Raw genomic sequence first — 14,417 nt, 5'->3', positions numbered from 1 at the left:
CTAACCCTAAAACTAATTCTAACCCTAACACTAATTCAATAGCATTTGACCTTGTGGGGACTAACAAAATGGCCCTCGTTTGGTCACATGTTTGTTTGTTTGCTTTCTTGGTGGGGAATCCTGGTCCTCAAGTATGGAGTAAAACACATCCGCTCGCACAACACTAGGCCACGTCCGCTCGCACTACAACAGCCACGTCCGTCTAGCACAACAACAGCCAAGTCCGCGTCGCACACACACGCCACGTCCATCGCACTACACAGCCACGTCCGCTCGGCACACACAGCACGTCCGTCTCTGCAAACACAGCCAGTCCGCTCGCCACCACGCCACGTCCGCTCCGCATCACAACAGCCACGTCCCTCGCACACACAGCCAACTCCGCTCGCACTCACAGCACGTCCGCTCGGCAACACAGCCCGTTCCGCTTCTTCGCACACACAGCCACGTCCGCTCGCACACACAGCCAGCCGTCCCCAAGCCCTCTGCACACACAGCCACGTCCGCTCGCACACACAGCCACGTCCGCATCGCCAACACACACGTGCACACACAGCGTTCCGCTCGCACTACCAGGCCACGTCCGCTCGCAAACACAGCCACGTCCCGCTCGACACACATCAACTCGCCACACAGACCCAGGACTCCACCACACAGCCACGTGCTACACAAGCGTCCGCTCGCACACACAGCACGTCCGCCGAGACACAGCCACGTCCGCTCGCACACACAGCCCACCTCCGCCGCACACTACAAGCCACGTCCGCTCGCACACCCAGCGCCACGGCGCTCGCACACACACAGCCACGTCCGCTCGCACACACAGCCATCCGGCCGCCGTCGCGCACACACAGCCACGTCGCTCAGCACACACAGCCACGTCCGCTCGCACACACAGCCATGTCCGCTCGCACAACACCGCCACGTCCGCTCGCACACACAGCCACGTCACGCTCGCACACACAGCACGTCGCTCGCACAAAACAGCCACGTCGCCCCACGCCCGTCTCGCACACACAGCAGTCCGCTCGCCACACAGCACGTCCGATCGCACAACAGCCACGTTCCCGCTCGCACACACAGTCACGTCCGCTCGCACACACAGCCCACGTCCGCCTCGCACCAACACAGCCACGTCGCTGACACACAGCACGTCCGCTCGCACACACAGCCAGTCCGCTAAAACCGTCCCCACACACAGCCACGTCCCTCCACAACAGCCACGTCCCTGCACACACAAGCCACATCCGCTCACACACACAGCCAAGTCCGCTCACACCACAGCCACGTACACGCTCACACACACAGCCACGTCCGCTCGCACACACAGCCACGTCCGCTCACACACACAGCCACGTCCGCTCACACACACTGCCACGTCGCTCGCACACACAGCCACGTCCGCTCATACACACACGTCCCTCACCACACAGCCACGTCCGCTCGCTACACACAGCCAAGTTCGCTCACACACACAGCACAGTCAGCTCCACACACAGCCACGTCCGCTCGCCACACACAGCCACGTTCGCGCACACACACAGCCACGTCCGCTCACACACAGTCCACTCACACACACCACGTCCTCCTACACACACAGCCACGTCCGCTCGACACACACAGCCACGTCCACTCACAACACAGCCGTCGCTCAACACACAGTCCACCTACACACCAGCCAAGTCCACTCCCACACACAGCCACGTCCGCTCCCAAACACAGCCACGTTCCGCTCGCACACACAGCCACGTCCGCTCGCAACACACAGCGCACAAGCTGCCGCTCGCACACACAGCCACGTCCTACACACACAGCCACGTCCGCTCAGACACACAGCCACGTCCGCTCGCACACACAGCACGTCCACTCTAAACCACACAGCCACGTCCACTCACACACATAGCCACATCCCTCACACACACAGCCAAGCTCCAGCTCCAACACACAGCCACGTCCGCTCACACACAGCCACGGTCGCTCTACACACGCCACACGTGCCGCTCGCCACACACGCACGTCCGCTCATCACACACACGTCCACTCACACACACCAGCCACGCCCACTCACTACACACACAGCCACGTCCGTCACACACACACAGCCACGTTCCACTCCTAACACACACAGCCACGCTCGCTCACACAACACCAGCCACGTCCACTCACACACACAGCCACGTCCGCTCACACACACACGTCCACTCCTACACACAGCCACGTCCACTCCTACACACACAAGCACGGTCCGTCACACACACAGCCACGTCCGCTCGCACACACGAGCCACGTCCGTCGCCACACACAGCCCGTACCGCTAGCAAAGCACCGCCAATACACACCAGCCACGTCCGCTCAGACACACACAGCCACGTCCGCTCGCACACACAGCCACTCCGTAGACACAAAGCCACGTACCCTAGCACACACAGACATAGTCCGCTAGCACACACCAGCCACTCCACCGCTCGCACACACAGCCACGTCCGCTCACACACACAGTCCATACGCTGTCAGCACTCGCACACACAGCCACGTCCGCTCGCACACACAGCCACGTCCGCTCGCACACCACAGACACGACGTCAGACACACAGCCACGTCCGCTCGCACACACAAGCCACGTCTCACGCTTCCACACACACAAGCCACAGTCCGCTCGCAACACACAGCACCTTCCGCTCGCACACACAGCCACGTCCGCTCGACACACAGCCACGTCCGCTCGCACACACAGCCACGTCCGCTCGACACCACAGCCACGTCGCTCGCACACACAGCCACGGTCCGCTCGCCCCCACAGCCACGTCCCGCTCGCACACACAGCCACGTCCGCTCGCACACACAGCACGGTCGCTCGCACACACAGCCACGTCCGTCGCACACAGCCACGTCCGCTCGCACACACAGCCACGTCCGCTCGCAACACAGCCACGTCCGCTCGCACACACAGCCACCGTCCGCTCGCCACACACAGCCAGTCCGCTCGACACACAGCCCGTCCGCTCGACACACAGCACGTCCGCCACACCAGCCACGTCCGCTGCATCCAACACACCACGTCCGCTGCACACACAGCCACGTCCGCTCGCACACACAGCCACGTCCGCTCGACACACAGCCACGTCCGCTCGCACACACAGCCACGCCGCTCGCACAACACAGCCACGTCCGCTAGCACACAACGAGCCGTCCGCTCGCACAACACAGCCACGTCCGCTCCCACACAGCCACGTCCGCTCGACACACAGCACGTCCGCTCGCACACACAGCCACGTCCGCTAGCACACACAGCCACGTCCGCTCGCACACACAGCCACGTCCGCTCGACACACACAGCACGTCCGCCGCACACACAGCCACGTCCGCTCGCACACACAGCCACGTACGCTCAGGACACACAGCCACGTTCCGCTCGCACACACAGCCACGTCCGCTCGCACCACACAGCCACGTCCGCCTCGACACACACAGCCACGTTCCCGCTCGCACACACAGCACGTCCGCTCGCACACACAGCCACGTCCGCTCAGACAACACAGCCACGTCCGCTCGAGCCACACACAGACCACGTCCGCTCGGCACAAACAGCCACGTCCGCTCGCACACACAGCCACGTCGCTGCACACACAGCCACGTACCGCGCGCACACACAGCCACGTCCGCTCGACACACAGCCACGTCCGCTCGCACACACAGCCACGTCAGCCGCGCCAGCCACACAGCCACGTCCGCTCACCACGCTCAGACACACAGCCACGTCCGCTCGCACACACAGCCGCTGACAGAACAACACCGCTCACAAGCACACGTGCATCCACCGCTCGCCCCACAACACAAGCCACGTCCGCTCAGCACACACAGCCACGTACCACGCCGCCACACCACGCCACCGCTACCAACCGGCTCGCACACCAGCCCAGCAGACACAGCCACGTCCGCTCGCACACACAGCCACGTCCAGCCGCACACACAGCCACGTCCGCTCGCACACACAGCACACGTGGCCGCTCGCACACACAGCCACGTCCGCTCGCACACACAGCCACGTCCGCTCAGACACACAGCCACGTCCGCACGCCACACACAGCCACGTCCGCTCGCACACACAGCCACAGTCCGCTCGCACACACAGCCACGTCCGCTCGCACACCACAGCCACGTCCCGCTCGCACACACAGCCACGTCCGCTCCAGCGGACACACAGCCACGTCCGCTCTCACACACAGCCACGTCCGCTCAGACACACAGCAACGTCCGCTCGCACACACACAGCCACGTCCGCTCGCACACTAACGCCACAGTACCGCTCGCACACACAGCCACGTCCGCTCGCACACACAGCCACGTTCCGCTCGCACACACAGCCACGTACCCCGCTCGCACACACAGCCACGTCCGCTCGCACACACAGCCACGTCGCTCAGCACAACACAGCACGTCCGCTGCACAACACAGCCACGTCCGCTCGCACACACAGCCACGTCCGCTCGCACACACAGCCAAGTCGCTACGCACACACAGCCACGTCCGCTCGCACACACAGCCAACGTCGCTCGCAAGCACAGCCACGTCCGCTGCACACACAGCCAAGTCCGCTCGCACACACAGCCACGTCCGCTCAGACACACAGCCACGTCCGCTCTCACACACAGCCACGTCCGCTCAGACACACAGCCACGTCGCTCGCCACACACAGCCACGTCCGCTCGCACACACAGCCACGTCGCTCGCACACACAGCCAAGTCCGCTCGCACACACACAGCCACCGTCCGCTCGCACACACAGCCACGTCCGCTCGCAAACACACAGCCACGTCCGCTCGCACACACAGCCACGTCGCTCGCACACACAGCCGTCCGCTCAGAAAACAGCACGTCAGCTCGCACACACAGCCACGTCCGCTCGCACACACAGCCACGTGTCCGCTCGCACACAAAGCACGTCCGCTCGCACACACAGCCACGTCCGCTCGCACACACAGCCAAGTCCGCTCGCACACACAGCCACGTCCGCTCGCACACACAGCCAAGTCCGCTCGCACACACTGCCACGTCCGCTCGCACACACAGCCACGTCCGCTCATACACACCGTCCCTCTACACACAGCCACGTCCACTCCTACACACAGCCAAGTTACGCTCACACACACAGCCACGTCCGCTCACACACACAGCCACGTCCGCTCACACACACAGCCACGTCCGCTACACACACCAGTCCACACAACAGAGCCACGTCCCCTACACACACAGCCACGTGCCGACCACCACACGCACGTCCACTCACACACCAGCCACGACGCTCAACACACACGTCCACTCCTACACACAGCCACGTTCACTCCTAACACACAGACCACGGCCACTCACACACACAGCACGTCCGCTCACACACACACGTCCGCTCGCACACACAGCCAGTCCACCCGCTCACACACACAGCCACGTCCACTACACAACACAGCACGTCCGCTCAGACAACATCACAGCCACGGACGCTCGCCAACACACAGCCACGTCCGCTCGACAACACAGCCACGTCCGCTCCACACACAGCCACGTCCACACGCTCGCACAACACAGCCACGTCGCGCACACACAGCCACGTCCGCTCCACACACAGCACGTTCCCGCTAGCAACCACAGCCATCCGCTCGCAACCACACAGCCAGTCCCGCTCGACACACACGCACGTTCCGTCAGACACACAGCCACGTCCGCTCGCACACACAGCCACGTCACGCTCGCCACACAGCCACGTCCGCTCGCACACACAGCCACGTCCGCTCGCACACACAGCCACGTCCGCTCGCACACACAGCCACGTCCGCTCGCACACACAGCCACGTCCGCTCGCACACACAGCACAGTCGCTCGCACACACAGCCACGTCCGCTCGCACACACCAGCCACGTATCCGCTCGCACACACAGCCACGTCGCTCGCACACACAAGCCACGTCCGCTCGCACCACACAGCCACGTCCACTCCACACACAGCCACGTCCGTCGACACACAGCCCGCGCTCGCACACCAGCCAGTCCGCTCAGCAACACAGCCACGTCCCCAGCTCAGACACACAGCCACGTCCGCTCGCACACACAGCCACGTCCGCTCGCACACACAGCCACGTCCTCACACACACAGCCACGTCCGCTCAGACACACAGCCACGTCCGCTCGCACACACAGCCACGTACCGCTCAGACACACAGCCACGTCCGCTCGCACACACGCACACTCGTCCACGCTAGCACACACAGCCACTGCCGCATCCTACACACAGCCACGTCCGCTCGCACAACACAGCCACGTCCGCTCGCACACACAGCCACGTCCGCTCGCACACACAGCCAAGTCCGCTCGCACACACAGCCATCCGCTCGCACACACAAGCCACGTCCGCTCGCACACACAGCCACGTCCGCTCGCACACACAGCCAGTCCGCTCGCACACACAGCCACGTCCGCTCGCACACACAGCCACGTCCGCTCGCACACACAGCCAGTCCGCTCGCACACACAGCCAAGTCCGCTCGCCACACACAGCCACGTCCGCTCGCACACACAGCCAGTCGCTCGCACACACAGCCAGTCCGCTCGCAACAAGCCACTCGCCGCACACACAGCCACGTCCGCTCGCACACACAGCCACGTCCGCTCGCACACACAGTCCACTCCTACACACAGCCACGTCCACTCCTAACACACAGCCACGTCCACTCACACACACAGCCACAGTCCACTCACACACATAGCCACATCCGCTCACACACACAGCCAAGTCCGCTCACACACACAGCCACGTCCGCTCACACACACAGCACGTCCGCTGCAACACACAGCACGTCCGCTCGCACACACAGCACGTCCGCTCACACACACAGCCACGTCCACTCACACACACTGCCACGTCGCTCGCACACACAGCCACGTCCGCTCATACACACACGTCCACTCCTACACACAGCCACGTCCACTCCTACACACAGCCAAGTCCCTCACACACACACAGCCACGTCGTCCACCACACAGCCACGTCCGCTCACACACACAGCCACGTCCGCTCACACACACACGTCCACTCACACACACAGCCACGTCCACTCCTACAAACACAGCCACGTCCGCTCACACACACAGCCACGTCCATCACACACACAGCCACGTCCGCTCACACACACACGTCCACTCCTACACACAGCCACGTCCACTCCTACACACACAGCCACGTCCACTCACACACACAGCCACGTCCGCTCGCACACACAGCCACGTCCGCTCACACACACAGCCACGTCCGCTCGCACACACAGCCACGTCCGCTCGCACACACAGCCACGTCCGCTCGCACACACAGCCACGTCCGCTCGCACACACAGCCACGTCCGCTCGCACACACAGCCACGTCCGCTCACACACACACGTCCACTCCACACACAGCCACGTCCACTCCTACACACACAGCCACGTCCACTCACACACACAGCCCGTCTCCACACACAGCCACGTCGCCAACACACAGCCACGTCCGCTCACACACACACGTCCACTCACACACACAGCCACGTCCACTCCTACACACACAGCCACGTCCGCTCACACACACAGCCACGTCCACTCACACACACAGCCACGTCCGCTCACACACACCACGTCCACTCCTACACACAGCCACGTCCACTCCTACACACACAGCCACGTCCACCAACACACAGCCACGTCCGCTCACACACACAGCCACGTCCGCTCACACACACACGTCCACTCCTACACACAGCCACGTCCACTCCTACACACACAGCCACGTCCATCACACACACAGCCACGTCCACCTACACACACAGCCACGTTCCACTCCTACACACACAGCCACGTCCACTCACACAACACACATGCCACGTCCACTCACCACACATAGCCACGTCCACTCAGAGAGCCTCTATGTGTGTGACGTGTGTTTGTTATTCTATCCCGCTGGGCAGACGTCACTTCAACCTCTAGTTTGATTGACAGTACAAATCAAAAGTTTGGACACACCTACTCATTCAAGGCTTTTCTTTATTTGGTACTATTTCTTACATGTGTAGAATAATAGATGAAGACATCAAAACTATGAAATAAACATATGGAATCATGAAGTAACCCCCAAAAAGTGTTAAACAAATCAAATTATATTTTATATTTGAGATTCATCAAAGTAGCCACCCTTTGCCTTGATTACAGCTTTGCACACTCTTGGGTGAAATCAACAACAGAATGTCACCGTGTCGTTGGATGAAATCAACAACAGAATGTCACCGTGTCATTGGGTTAAATCAACAACAGAATGTCACCGTGTCATTGGGTTAAATCAACAGCAGAATGTCACCGTGTCATTGGATGAAATCAACAACAGAATGTCACCGTGTCGTTGGGTTAAATCAACAGCAGAATGTCACCGTGTCATTGGGTTAAATCAACAGCAGAATGTCACCGTGTCGTCGGGTTAAATCAACAGCAGAATGTCACCGTGTCGTCGGGTTAAATCAACAACAGAATGCACCGTGTCATGGGTTAAATCAACAGCAGAATGTCACCGTGTCATGGGTTAAATCAACAGCAGAATGTCACCGTGTCATTGGGTTAAATCAACAGCAGAATGTCACCGTGTCGTCGGGTTAAATCAACAGCAGAATGTCACCGTGTCGTTGGGTTAAATCAACAGCAGAATGTCACCGTGTCATTGGGTTAAATCAACAGCAGAATGTCACTGTGTCATTGGGTTAAATCAACAACAGAATGTCACCGTGTCATTGGGTTAAATCAAAAGCAGAATGTCACCGTGTCGTTGGATGAAATCAACAACAGAATGTCACCGTGTCATTGGTTAAATCAACAGCAGAATGTCACCGTGTCATTGGGTTAAATCAACAGCAGAATGTCACCGTGTCGTTGTATTTAGGTTACAAGTTGGGTAAATAAAAGATTCCCTGACTTTTTCACATCCAATCAGTTGTCCATGTTGATTCAATGTCATCACGGTTTGGGTTGCCCCAGGGTGTGTGTGTGCGTGTCGTGTGTGAGCGTGGTGTGTGGGTGTGTGTGCGTGTGGTGTGTGTGTGTGTGTGGTGTGTGTGTGGTGTGTGGGTGTGTGTGGTGTGTGTGTGTTGGTGTGTGTGTGTTTGGTGTACAGGGGTTACATGAGGAGAGGTCAGTGCAACTATTGGATTTTACTAAAAAAAAAAACACTCAGTGTCTGGAAGGACAAGACGTCTGTGTTCTCCTCTTCTCTCTATATAACGAAGGGTTTCCATCATCTGACTCTTACTATAAACGAAGGGTTCCTTCCATTAAACTCTCTACTATAAACGAAGGTTTCCTTCCATCTGAACTCTCTACTATAAACGAAGGGTTTCCTTCCATCTGAACTCTCTACTATAAACGAAGGGTTTCCTTCCATTTAAACTCTCTACTATAAACGAAGGGTTTCCTTCCATTTAAACTCTCTACTATAAACGAAGGGTTTCCTTCCATCTGAACTCTCTACTATAAACGAAGGGTTTCCTTCCATCTGAACTCTCTACTATAAACGAAGGGTTTCCTTCCATCTGAACTCTCTACTATAAACGAAGGGTTTCCTTCATCTGAACTCTCTACTATAACGAAGGGTTTCCTTCCATCTGAACTCTCTACTATAAACAAAGGGTTTCCTTCCATCTGAACTCTCTACTAAAACGAAGGGTTTCCTTCCATCTGAACTTTCTATAAACAAAGGGTTTCCTTCCATCTAAACTCTCTACTATAAACGAATGGTTTCCTTCCATCTAAACTCTCTACTATAAACGAAGGGTTTCCTTCCATCTGAACTCTCCTCTCTTTTCCATCCCTCCTCTTTTCTCTCTCTCCTTCTCTCCGTGGCTTTGTAGGGCACCACAGGGGGTTGGTTTGAGAGGGAGGGGGGTATTCTGTCTGATGTGGCGTCTGTCTGTGTGTGTGTGAGTGAGAGTGTGTGTGAGTTGTTAATTTTTTCAGTTGCTCCATTTGTCTCTGGGCAGGAAGTGTGTGAATAGGAAACATGACCCCTTCTCCTATCTCCTTTTCTCTCTAGCTCTCGTTCTCTCTCCTCTCCTTTACTCTCTATCCCTTCCCATTTCCTGTCTTTCCTATTCTCTCCTCCTCTCTCTTCTCTTCCCTTTTCACTCTCTAACCCCTCTCCCTCTCCCTCCCTCTCTCCGTCTCTCCCTCCCTCTCTGTCTCTCCCTCCCTCTCTGTCTTTCCCTCTCTCTATCTCTCTCCGTCTCTCCCTCTATCTCTCTCTGTCTCTCCCATCTCTCTCCATCTCTCCCTCCCTCTATCTCTCTCCGTCTCTCCCTCCCTCTATCTCTCTCCATTTCTCCCTCCGTCAGGTCCCAGAGGTGCTGTTTCCACAGACTGACTAAACCAGGCCTTTGTCCATGTTTCTCTCTCCCTCCTCTCTCTCTCTCCTCCGTGTTTCTTTCTCTCTCTCCTCTGCCTATCCTCTCTCCATGTTTCTTCTCTCTCCCCTCCCTGTTAAGGTCGATGCTGGGGTCAGTTAGTTAGGTTTGGACTAAACAGGCCTCCAACATGATCCAAGGTCAGTTAGTTTCTCCCCATTTTGTGATATCCAATATTAGTTACTGTCTTGTCCATCGCTGCAACTCCGTACCGACTGGAGAGGCGAAGGCCGAGAGCCGAAACATGACGCTGCCAGCCGCACTGCTTCGTGACACAATGCTCTCTTAACCGGAGGCCAGCGCCACCAATGTATCGGAGGAAAACACTGTCTAACTGACGACCGAAGTCAGCGTGCGCCCAGCAGGAATCGCTAGAGCGCAATGTGACCAGGACAGCCCGGCAAGGAATCGCAGAGCGCAACGTGACAAGGACATCCGCGGAAGGAATCGCTAGAGGGCAATGTGACAAAGACACCCGGCAAGGAATCGCTAGAGCGCAATGTGACAAGGACATCCCGGCAAGGAATCGCAAGAGGGCAATGTGACAAGGACATCCCGGCAAGGAATCGCTAGAGCGCAACGTGACAAGGACATCCCGGCAAGGAATCGCTAGAGCGCAACGTGACAAGGACATCCCGGCAAGGAATCGCTAGAGCGCAACGTGACAAGGACATCCGGCAAGGAATCGCTAGAGCGCAACGTGACAAGGACATCCGGCAAGGAATCGCTAGAGCGCAACGTGACAAGGAAATCCCGCAAGGAATCGCTAGAGCGCAACGTGACAAGGACATCCCGGCAAGGAATCGCTAGAGCGCAAAGTGACAAGGACATCCCGGCAAGGAATCGCTAGAGCGCAACTGACAAGGACATCCCGGCAAGGAATCGCTAGAGCGCAACGTGACAAGGACATCGGCAAGGAATCGCTAGAGCGCAACGTGACAAGGACATCCCGGCAAGGAATCGCTAGAGCGCAACGTGACAAGGACATCCCGGCAAGGAATCGCTAGAGCGCAACGTGACAAGGACATCCCGGCTGTCACGTTCCTGACCGGTTTTCTGTTATTTTGTATGTGTTTGACGGTCAGGGCGTGAGTTTGGGTGGGTAGTCTATGTTATGTGTTTCTATGTTTGTTAAAGGGTGACCTGATATGGTTCTCAATTAGCGGCAGGTGGTTTTCATTTCCTCTGATTGAGAGCCATATAAGGTAGTGTGTTTCACATTGTTTGTTGTGGGTGGTTGTCTCTGTGTCTGTGTTTGTCGCGCCACACGGGACTGTCTCGGTTTGTGTACGTTCGTTTTTGTGTAGTCATTTTCCTGTTCGTGAGTTCTTCGTTGTATGTAAGTTCGAATGTCCAGGTCTGTCTACTCCGTTTTGTTATTTTGTTAGTTATTCAAGTATAGTTCGTTTTTGTCTTGTTTAAATAAATTCATTATGTCCTATGACAACGCTGCATTTTGGTCGAATCCCTGCTCCTCCTCTTCGGATGAAGAGGAGGAGGAATTCCGTTACACCGGCAAGGAATCGCTAGAGCGCAACGTGACAAGGACATCCCGGCAAGGAAACGTAGAGCGCAACGTGACAAGGACATCCCGGCAAGGAATCGCTAGAGCGCAATGTGACAAGGACATCCGGCCAAACCCTTCCCTAAACAGGACGACGCCTCATTGTGCACCGCCTCATGGTTCTCCCGATCGGCTACGACACATCCCGGGATCGAACCCGGGTCTTAGTGACGCCTGTAGCACTGCGATGCAGTGCCTTAGACCTCTGCCCCACTCGGGAGGCCCTGTTGTGTACTTAACATAAAGAAAATAACCAAACCTCTGTGAAGGCAATGAAAGCTGTAGCGTTTGACCGTGTTTGAAACGTCACACACGAGCACACACACACACTAACCCAGACTACAAACACACACTAACCCAGTACAAACACACACTAACCCAGTACAAACACACACTAACCCAGTACACACACACACTAACCCAGTACACACACACACTAACCCAGTACACACACACACTAACCCAGTACACACACACACTAACCCAGTACACACACACACTAACCCAGTACAAACACACAATAAGGAGACAGTGAGGCGTGGGGTCAGCGAATTGCAGTGCTGTATTTATCAGAACAGAACCAAGGTTAGCCTGTAGAAAAACACAGTGATGTATTTATCAGAACAGAACCAAGGTTAGCCTGTAGAAAAACACAGTGATGTATTTATCAGAACAGAACCAAGGCTACCTGCCGTAGAAAAACACAGTGATGTATTTATCAGAACAGAACCAAGGCTAGCCAGTAGAAAAACACAGTGATGTATTTATCAGAACAGAACCAAGGTTAGCCTGTAGAAAAACACAGTGATGTATTTATCAGAACAGAACCAAGGCTAGCCTGTAGAAAAACACAGTGATGTATTTATCAGAACAGAACCAAGGTTAGCCTGTAGAAAAACACAGTGATGTATTTATCAGAACAGAACCAAGGCTAGCCTGTAGAAAAACACAGTGATGTAATTATCAGAACAGAACCAAGGCTAGCCTGTAGAAAAACACAGTGATGTATTTATCAGAACAGAACCAAGGCTAGCCTGTAGAAAAACACAGTGATGTATTTATCAGAACAGAACCAAGGCTAGCCAGTAGAAAAACACAGCTCTGTAATTATCAGAACAGAACCAAGGCTAGCCAGTAGAAAAACACAGTGATGTATTTATCAGAACAGAACCAAGGCTAGCCTGTAGAAAAACACAGTGATGTAATTATCAGAACAGAACCAAGGCTAGCCAGTAGAAAAACACAGCTCTGTAATTATCAGAACAGAACCAAGGCTAGCCAGTAGAAAAACACAGTGATGTAATTATCAGAACAGAACCAAGGCTAGCCTGTAGAAAAACACAGCTATGTAATTATCAGAACAGAACCAAGGCTAGCCAGTAGAAAAACACAGCTATGTAATTATCAGAACAGAACCAAGGCTAGCCTCTAGAAAAACACAGTGATGTATTTATCAGAACAGAACCAAGGCTAGCCTGTAGAAAAACACAGCTATGTAATTATCAGAACAGAACCAAGGCTAGCCAGTAGAAAAACACAGCTATGTAATTATCAGAACAGAACCAAGGCTAGCCTGTAGAAAAACACAGTGATGTATTTATCAGAACAGAACCAAGGCTAGCCTGTAGAAAAACACAGCTCTGTAATTATCAGAACAGAACCAAGGCTAGCCAGTAGAAAAACACAGTGATGTAATTATCAGAACAGAACCAAGGCTAGCCTGTAGAAAAACACAGCTCTGTAATTATCAGAACAGAACCAAGGCTAGCCAGTAGAAAAACACAGCTATGTAATTATCAGAACAGAACCAAGGCTAGCCTGTAGAAAAACACAGCTCTGTAATTATCAGAACAGAACCAAGGCTAGCCAGTAGAAAAACACAGCTCTGTATTTATCAGAACAGAACCAAGGCTAGCCTGTAGAAAAACACAGCTCTGTAATTATCAGAACAGAACCAAGGCTAGCCAGTAGAAAAACACAGCTCTGTATTTATCAGAACAGAACCAAGGCTAGCCAGTAGAAAAACACAGCTATGTAATTATCAGAACAGAACCAAGGCTAGCCAGTAGAAAAACACAGTGATGTATTTATCAGAACAGAACCAAGGCTAGCCTCTAGAAAAACACAGCTCTGTATTTATCAGAACAGAACCAAGGCTAGCCTGTAGAAAAACACAGCTCTGTATTTATCAGAACAGAACCAAGGCTAGCCTGTAGAAAAACACAGCTATGTAATTATCAGAACAGAACCAAGGCTAGCCAGTAGAAAAACACAGTGATGTATTTATCAGAACAGAACCAAGGCTAGCCAGTAGAAAAACACAGCTCTGTAATTATCAGAACAGAACCAAGGCTAGCCTGTAGAAAAACACAGCTCTGTATTTATCAGAACAGAACC

This window comes from Salvelinus namaycush, unplaced genomic scaffold, assembly GCF_016432855.1.
Source record: "Salvelinus namaycush isolate Seneca unplaced genomic scaffold, SaNama_1.0 Scaffold105, whole genome shotgun sequence".
In the NCBI taxonomy this organism is placed as follows: Eukaryota; Metazoa; Chordata; class Actinopteri; order Salmoniformes; family Salmonidae; genus Salvelinus; species Salvelinus namaycush.
This window is presented reverse-complemented; position numbering follows the sequence as displayed.